The sequence below is a fragment of the Coenobita brevimanus genome, chromosome 112, assembly GCF_032717465.1.
Source record: "Coenobita brevimanus isolate Jiangsu-jjx chromosome 112, ASM3271746v2, whole genome shotgun sequence".
NCBI lineage: Eukaryota > Metazoa > Arthropoda > Malacostraca > Decapoda > Coenobitidae > Coenobita > Coenobita brevimanus.
This window is the reverse complement of record NC_137065.1, coordinates 13252975-13262315: the sequence shown is the minus strand read 5'-3', so window position 1 is coordinate 13262315 and position 9341 is coordinate 13252975.

Here is a 9341-nt window from a genome sequence, read left to right as displayed (position 1 = left end):
ATGAAAAAAATATGTGAATTAAGGTGAAATATAACGTTACGTGAAAAATAGCAACAGTTGAGTAAAAAATAACGCCGTGTAAAATAACGTGAAAAATAAGTTAACGCGAATAGAGATAAATAACGTGAATAGTGGAAAATAAAAGTGAATACGCGAAAAGTAAAATGCTTAAAAAATGTGAATAAAGTGAAAAACTAACCTGGTGAAAAATATAGTGAATAAAGTGAAAAGTAGCATCCATCCATCATCTAATCTTAAGTTGCCCCATGAGGAGCGTAAGAGCCCTGGGCTAGGCAAGTGGTCCTGACATTTAAGATGAGTGACCAGCCTCACTCATCCCTGAGTGGCATTACGTGAGCAATAACCAGAACCATCCCTTGGAAATAAACCTTCACCGGCTCAGTCCGGTTGGAGTGCCTTAATTACCCACTAAACCAACCGGCGCCGAAAATTTGGTTATATGGTTACCACCCAGCGTAGTAAATGGTTTCCTGGTGTACAGGAAACCATTTGGCTTGTCACTCAGTGTAGAGTCACCCACAGGCAGAAGAGGAAAGAATGAAGGAAGGAAAGACAGAAGAGGGAGTGTAAAGTCACCCGCAGGCAGAAGGACGAGGACACAATGATGGACTGAAAGACAGAAGAGGATGAAAGGAGAGAAGGATGGACGAGAGGAAAGGGCGGACACCCTAGAACAGCACTACGTCGAGTGAGTGGATGGCGAGCGCCCCCACCTACAGCTGGTAAAAAAGTAACGTGGTGAAAAATAACGTGAATAAAGTGTAAAAGTAACGTGGTGAAAAATGGCGTGAATATAGTGAAAAGGTAACGTGGTGAAAACTAACGTGAATACAGTGAAAATACAGTGAAAAGGTAACGTGGTGAAAACTAACGTGAATACAGTGAAAATACAGTGAAAAGGTAACGTGGTGAAAACTAACGTGAATACAGTGAAATAACAATGTAAAAGGAACGTGGTGAAAACTAACGTGAATACAGTGAAAATACAGTGAAAAGGTAACGTGGTGAAAACTAACGTGAATACAGTGAAAATACAGTGAAAAGGTAACGTGGTGAAAACTAACGTGAATACAGTGAAAATACAGTGAAAAGGTAACGTGGTGAAAACTAACGTGAATACAGTGAAAATACAGTGAAAAGGTAACGTGGTGAAAACTAACGTGAATACAGTGAAAATACAGTGAAAAGGTAACGTGGTGAAAACTAACGTGAATACAGTGAAAATACAGTGAAAAGGTAACGTGGTGAAAACTAACGTGAATACAGTGAAAATACAGTGAAAAGGTAACGTGGTGAAAACTAACGTGAATACAGTGAAAATACAGTGAAAAGGTAACGTGGTGAAAACTAACGTGAATACAGTGAAAATACAGTGAAAAGGTAACGTGGTGAAAACTAACGTGAATACAGTGAAAATACAGTGAAAAGGTAACGTGGTGAAAACTAACGTGAATACAGTGAAAATACAGTGAAAAGGTAACGTGGTGAAAACTAACGTGAATACAGTGAAAATACAGTGAAAAGGTAACGTGGTGAAAACTAACGTGAATACAGTGAAAAGGTAACGTGGTGAAAAATGGCGTGAATATAGTGAAAAGGTAACGTGGTGAAAACTAACGTGAATACAGTGAAAAGGTAACGTGGTGAAAAATGGCGTGAATACAGTGAAAAGGTAACGTGGTGAAAAATAACGTGAATACGGTGAAAAGGTAACGTGGTGAAAAATAACGTGAATACGGTGAAAAGGTAACGTGGTGAAAACTAACGTGAATACGGTGAAAAGGTAACGTGGTGAAAAATAACGTGAATACGGTGACAAGGTAACGTGGTGAAAAATGGCGTGAATACGGTGAAAAGGTAACGTGGTGAAAAATGGCGTGAATACGGTGAAAAGGTAACGTGGTGAAAAATGGCGTGAATACGGTGAAAAGGTAACGTGGTGAAATACAGCTTAAATAAAATGGAAAATTCGTGAACAGTATATAACGTCAATACTGAAAGACAACATGAAGTGACAATAACGAAATAAAAAATTACGTGAGTAGTGAAAACTTACGCGAATAGTGAAAAATAAAGTGACTAAAATGAAAAATAACGTGAATAATGCGCAGAAACGTATATAAAGAAAATTAACGTGAATAAACAGGAAAAAAATTAATAGTGAAAAATAATGTGAAAAAATTAAAAACAGTGAGTACAGTGAAAAATAACGAGTAAAATGAAAAATAACATGAATGGTGAAAAATAACGAAATCAAGTTTCATCCCAAGTTTTCTTTTCTACCTAATCTTTCTCCCCGCACCAGACTTTTGTTTTCTTTTCTGCAATTTTTTATTTTTTTTTAATTGGATGTATCTCATTTGAAGGGCAATACTCCTATCACTGGTAATTGGCACTCTCAAGCTGAATAAATCTGCCTGGAGAGGGAGTATATAAGAATATAAAAAAATCGTCTTTATCACTGACTGTTTATCTATGACTTTTACCTTTCTACTCTTACCCATCTTATCTATATCAGTATTATTATTCCCAGTCTTCACATAATTTTTATTTTTCCTTTATGTATCTAATCTCTCTCTCTCTCTCTCTCTCTCTCTCTCTCTCTCTCTCTCTCTCTCTCTCTCCTCCAAAACCTGAATAAAACCGCCCAGAAATAATAATCATAATCATAATAATAATAATAATAATAATAATAATAATAATAATAATAAAAATAATAATAATAATAATAATAATAAATAAATAAATAAATCCTTCTAAACACAGCAGTCTTTACCATTCTCCTCTTTCTCCTCTTCTTCTCTCTTTCCTTTTCCGCTTCATCTATACCTGTCTGTCTTTTTTCCACTTCTTGCCTCTTTCCATCCCTCCACTCTAACCTTTCCTCCCTCCCACCGGGTTCTCTCTCTCTCTCTCTCTCTCTCTCTCTCTCTCTCAATCCATCTAGCTACCCATCCAACTGTCTATTTATCAATTTGTCTACCTATCTGTCTATCTGTCTACGTATCTACTTATCTATCTATGAATCACTCAATTAATCACTATCAGTATGTTTGTCTATCTGTTTACCAACTATATTTTATTTATCTATCTGTCTATGTACCTGTCTATCTACACGAATGAAACGAAGATGCACATTGAGGAAAAATAGCGAATATTTTAGGGGGCAGGAAAAAAAAATGTACTCATAAATAGAAACGTGGCTTAGTGGGAGATTTAACAATTCTGGCCCATCTTGGACCTTCTTTAAGTATGTATAGGGAGGGAACGTAAGGGTTTATGTACGGTAGGGTGGTGGTGGTGTGGTGGCGTTGGTGGTGGTGATAATAAAAGTAGTAGTAGTAGTAGTAGTAGTAGTAATAGTAGTAGTAGTAGTAGTAGTAGTAGTAATAGTAGTAGTAGTAGTAGTAGTAGTAGTAGTAGTAGTGGTAGTTCTGTTATGGCCTGGATGAGATGTCGACTGTCATTCTCCCTCGTGAGGTCTGCTCTGCTATGTCTCAGGGGCACAAGATCATCAGCCCTCAGGCCTGTCTCTCTGGCGGGTATGGATTACGAAGCTACAGTGGTCGAGAATCACATAGACCAGCGACTCCAATAGTTTAATGTCTTTATTTACACTGTAATATCAATAAATATAAAATAAAAATAATAATAGTAATAGTAAATGGTTGGTAACCACAGCCGTTGGCGTGTTTGGGCCCAACGGATTGTAATATGAGGGTTAGTGTTAACCTTCACATTACAACTCCAAATGGTGAACTGTATTAGCAAGGTTGGTTTTGATCTTCATAATATAATTCCCCAATGGATGGAGGTGATTTTAGTAGTAGTGGTAGTAGTAGTAGTAATAGTAGTAGGAGGAAGAGGAGGAGGAGGAGAAGGTAGGTCAAAAATGCTCTCCGTAAATAGTAACAACAACAACAACACCAATACTACTACTACTGCTACTACTACTACTACTACTACTACTACTACTACTAATAATAATAATAATAATAATAATAATAATAATAATAATGATTATGATAATAATAATAATAATAATAATAATAATAATAATAATAATAATAATAGTAATAAAAATAATAATAATGTAATGAAAGAAAAGCATTCGGGAGCTGAATGCTAATCGCCCTCCAGAATATGCTGTTGGTCAAGTCCAATATTTAGGCCATATCTTGATACCCTGAAGGTTTCATGTTGATAGCTCAAGGCGTTTATGAGATATAATGGTGCTAAAGAAGGATAATAAAAACTAGTAGACTTTTGGCAGTCATTTTGGTGACCTTGACCTTGACCTCAAATGCCCATTTTCGAATACGGCCATGATTTTGGCCATACCTTGAATTCTTAAAGGTTTCATGTTCATGGCTCAAGCTGTTCATGAGATATAATGGAAACACACACACACACACACACACACACACACACACACACACAGAACTTTCTTTTTCTTTTCTTCTTCCTTTCTTTACTCTTCCTTCTCATGTCTTATGCCTCTATAAATTCAACCTACCCTTATATTCCTGCCCATTTATTCATCAAAAACTCATTCTGTCAGAGGAGTGAGTCACGAACCTCCCCCAAACAACCATCAACCACAGAGCCGAACCAAAAATGATGACCGAAATAGGGGGCAGGGGTGGAGAAAAAAATCTCCATAACGTCATATGCCGAGTAATAAACGCGGTGACACACTCACCTGTGTGTGTGTATGTGCGTGTGTGAGAGAGAGAGAGAGAGAGAGAGAGAGAGAGAGAGAGAGAGAGAGAGAGAGAGAGAGAGAGGCTAATGAATAAGGATACTGGTAAAAGTCATATCACGAAAATAATTTACTAGTTATTACTAACTTATTGTGTAGCCACAATAAGGAATCTTCCTCATATCTATTTATGGTATATAAGGTGTGAAATTTTTGCAACATAAACAAGTCTGTGACCTTTAAAAGTAGTTCAAAATACTTCATATTTATAACATGTACCGGTACTTAGAATAACTTAAAGAAGCTTCTTGTGTAATATCAACAAAATCTGAAGGCAAAGGTGTGGAAGAAATGAAATATGGGAAGTTTTACATTTGTCACAATAACTATCTAACTGTATGCCAAACTGTAAGCCTATTCCTTTCAGATAATGAGAGGGACCACAGCTATATTTCTGCAAAGTTACTGCTTTACAACTTTTGTGGTTTTCTATAAAACGTGTTACAAAGAAAGCAATGAGCAGATTTGAATTCGGTACTTTCCACTAGACTAAATGGCAAGATATTCAGCCAAAATTCACAGGAAACATTTTTGTCAAAGGCTTTTAACCTAATAGCAATATCTCAATAAGTTTTCAGATATTTCAATTTCAAATATGCAATTTTTGCATCATATATGAGTTTATGACCTTCAAAAATAGGTCAAGGTCATTTATATTTGGCACAAGTACTTGGGTCACCCGAGGGCACCTTCCTGTATGGTTTCATCAGGTTGTAAGAAGAAAGTGCAAAGAAAGTTAATAATAATAATACTTACAAAAACAATAAGCTTTGGCGTATACATGGCGAAAGTTAATAATAATAATAATAATAATAATAATAATAATAATAATAACAGTCAAGGGATACTGGAGCTAGGTCCGTTGATCTCGTCGGGTAAGGAGGCACCGTAGCACCTCTTCCTCAGCGATTCATTTTCCTAACTGCCCGTTAACATTATTTTTTTTTTTTCTGTTTTTTTAAAGCCTTCATAGAATGCATGAATTACACACCAGAATACTGCAACGGAGCAGAATCATAAATAAATCGCTAAGGAAGAGGTGTCAGTCAGCTTCCTAACCACAGGAAAATATTGTCCCTGGTCTGTTTTCACCTGACGGAACTGGGCTACTCCCCGGCTCTTACTCTCGTTGGGCAGGGAAGCTTCGTAACACCTCCTCCTAGGCGATTTATTTGTGGATATGGGTTGTTAATATCTTTCTCTACGTCATCTATGCAGAGTATGCCGATATTAAAAGAATTTATGTAATTTAAAATTGGACAGTATGGTGTAATAAACAAACTGAATTGCTCAGGAAAAGGTGTTAAGGAGTTTCGTTAACCGAGGGGAATGCAGGCAAGTGTGTATCAAAAACATATTAGAGGACAATGAGGTGTAATGTGTAGAATAAATCGCCAAGAAAGAGACATTACGAAAATACCAAATCCATCCGGAGTATATCCCACGAAATTGAAACAATACTGATGAATGACCTGATGAATGACCTGATGAATGACATGATGAATGACCTGATGAATGACCTGATGAATGACCCAAAGAATAACCTGATGAATGACCTGATGAATGACCTGATGAATGACCTGATGAATGACCCAAAGAATAACCTGATGAATGACCTGATGAATGACCCAAAGAATAACCTGATGAATGACCTGATGAATGACCTGATGAATGACCTATTGAATGACCTGATGAATGACCCAAAGAATAACCTGATGAATGACCTGATGAATGACCCAAAGAATAACCTGATGAATGACCTGATGAATGACCTGATGAATGACCTGATGAATGACCTGATGGATGACCTGATGAATGACCCGATGAATGACCCGATGAATGACCCAATGAATGACGTAATAAATGACCTGATAAATGACCTAATGAATGACCTGTTGAATGAAATGAATGACCTGATGAATGACCTAATGAATGACGTAATACATGACCTGATCAATGACCTAATGAATGACGTAATAAATGACCTGATAAATGACCTAATGAACGACCTGATGATTGACCTGATGAATGACGTAATACATGACCTGATCAATGACCTAATGAATGACGTAATAAATGACCTGATGAATAACTTCATGAATGACCTGATGAATAACTTAATGATTGACCTAATGAACGACTTAATGAATGACCTGATGAATGGCAATTAGTAATACATATTCTCCTCCTCCCTGCTTCCAGCCACTCAGCTCTATAGTAGGGAGGGTTATCTCCGCAGCGAGCGTGTGACTTTGACCGCCATATTGGAACACCGCACTCGTCATCCCTACCATGGCAGTGCAACAGGAACACTGTTCTTGGCTTGCTGTCTCTGTTTTGCTGTTGGGTCCATAAGCTGCACAGTGGGCCATGGCACTATATTTTAGCTGCGCGTGGACCATGGCACTATATTTTCTGGTTTCATCGACTGATTTCAAAAGGCACGGGCGTCAGGTGTGGTGCATAAACATCACCAGTGTCGCCCTGGGCCCCTGGCGGCGGGCACACAACCTACGCTGCAGTACCCGTGAGAAAGCCCCGCCATATGGTAGAGTTCAGTGCTTCCACTTCATCTTCATCTTCCTCCCTCATCTCCATCTTTATCATGCATCTTTTAGCCTTTTCTTCCTTCCTCGCATTCTTTTTCTCATCTTCCTCCTCCTCCTCTCTTTCTTCCTCTTCCTCCTTTTCCAACTTGTTCCTCCTAATCTTCATCTTCCTCCCTCCTCTGCTTCATCTTTTTCCTCCTCATGCTCTTCTTTGTTCATTCCTCCTTCCTTTCCCTCTTTATCATTCTCCTTTCTTCACACCTTTTCTTCCCTCCTCTCTTTTGATTCCCTCCTACTCCTCCAACTCTTCTTCATATTCCACCTTTATCTTCCTCATTTTCGTCTTTCTTTTCCTCCTTCATCTCCTCCCTGCCTCATATTTTTCCTTCCTCCTCCTCCTCCTCCTCTTCCTCCTTCCCTCCTCTCCTCTCCTCTCCTCTTCACTCCTCCTCCTTCTCCTCCTCCTCCTCTTGCTCTTCTTCTTCTTCCTCTCTCCCCTCCCTCCGATAACCATCAGGTACGCCAAACCACTCTCTCCTGAACGGTTTGGCCTCTGATACCGGTGCAAATATTTTACCCCCCACCTAGAGAGAGAGAGAGAGAGACTGAGTGAGAGATACAAATTGACCAACTGCGACTTTCAGATATTCTATCTATCTGTCTATCTACTTATTATTGTCAGACCCCTTAATCCCGTAAGGGGTGGCCACAAACAAATCGCCTCCATATCGCCCTATTCAACGCCATTTCACTGCCCTTCTCTCAGCTTACACCCCCCTCTCTCTTATATCTCTCCACTCCATCCCTCCATCTCATCCTTGGCGACCCCCTTCCTTTCCCCCCCCTCCACCTCACTCACGTACACTCTCCTCGTCAGTCTCTCACTCTCTATCCTCTCCACATGGCCAGACCACCTCGGTGTGTTTCCCCTAACGCTTCCTATCACATCCACATCCACAGCACAACGTTCTTCTTCCTCATTTGTCTGTCTGTCTCTCCATGTGACTCCACATGCTCCTCTCAAATAACTCATTTCCACTGCGCTCACTCTTGACTTTTGTCCCTCCAGCAAGGTCCAAGCTTCACTTCCATACGTTAGAGTTGGTATTACAATACTGGCATGTAGCAAATTCTTATCACTGCTTTCAAAGAACTAGCAACCTTTCTTCCTAGTTGTAGCCTTTCAAACACTTCACCCTCTACACTTCCATCCTTATTCATCACACTACCCAAGTACTTAAACGCACTCACATTTTCCATTTCCTCACCATCCAGACTTAGTGTACATTCAATGACTTCACCTCTCTCGAAGACCATAACTTTACTCTTCCCTACATTCACCTTTAGATTCCGTATCTTACACACGCTCCCTTCATCTTCACTTAACAACCCAGTATCATCTGCAAACAACAGTACAGGGAGTTTCCAAACACTGCCCTCTCTCACTAGGGCTGCTCCAGCATCCACTGCCCTACGTTGTATCTCTTTTATAACCCCTGCCATATGCAGATTGAACAACCATGCAGACATGACATATCCTTGTTTCAATCCAACCTTCAAATAGAAATATTCACTCAGTTCACCATCCACATGCACTGCAGCCTTAGCACACTCATACATACTCTTCACGGCATTCAGCATCTACTCAATATGTGCTTAATACTTTCCACAATCCTTGTCTATCCACCCTGTCATATGCTTTCTCCAAATCCATAAGGACCGCATACAACTTCTTTCTCTTCTCTAGACACTTTTCCACTAAAGACCTAAGAATGAGTATCTGATCAACACAATCTTTTCCCTTCCTTAAACCTCCCTATTGTTCTCCAACTAATTCCTCTGTTACTCCCGTAACTCTGTCAATAAGTATCTTACCATAGACTTTTCCTATTACACTAAGAAGACAAATGCCTGTATGATTACCACATTCTTCTTTTTCCCCTTTTCCTTTGTACAGGGGAATAATTGTATGTGATTTCCAATCCTCCGGGACTCTACCTTCATCCCAG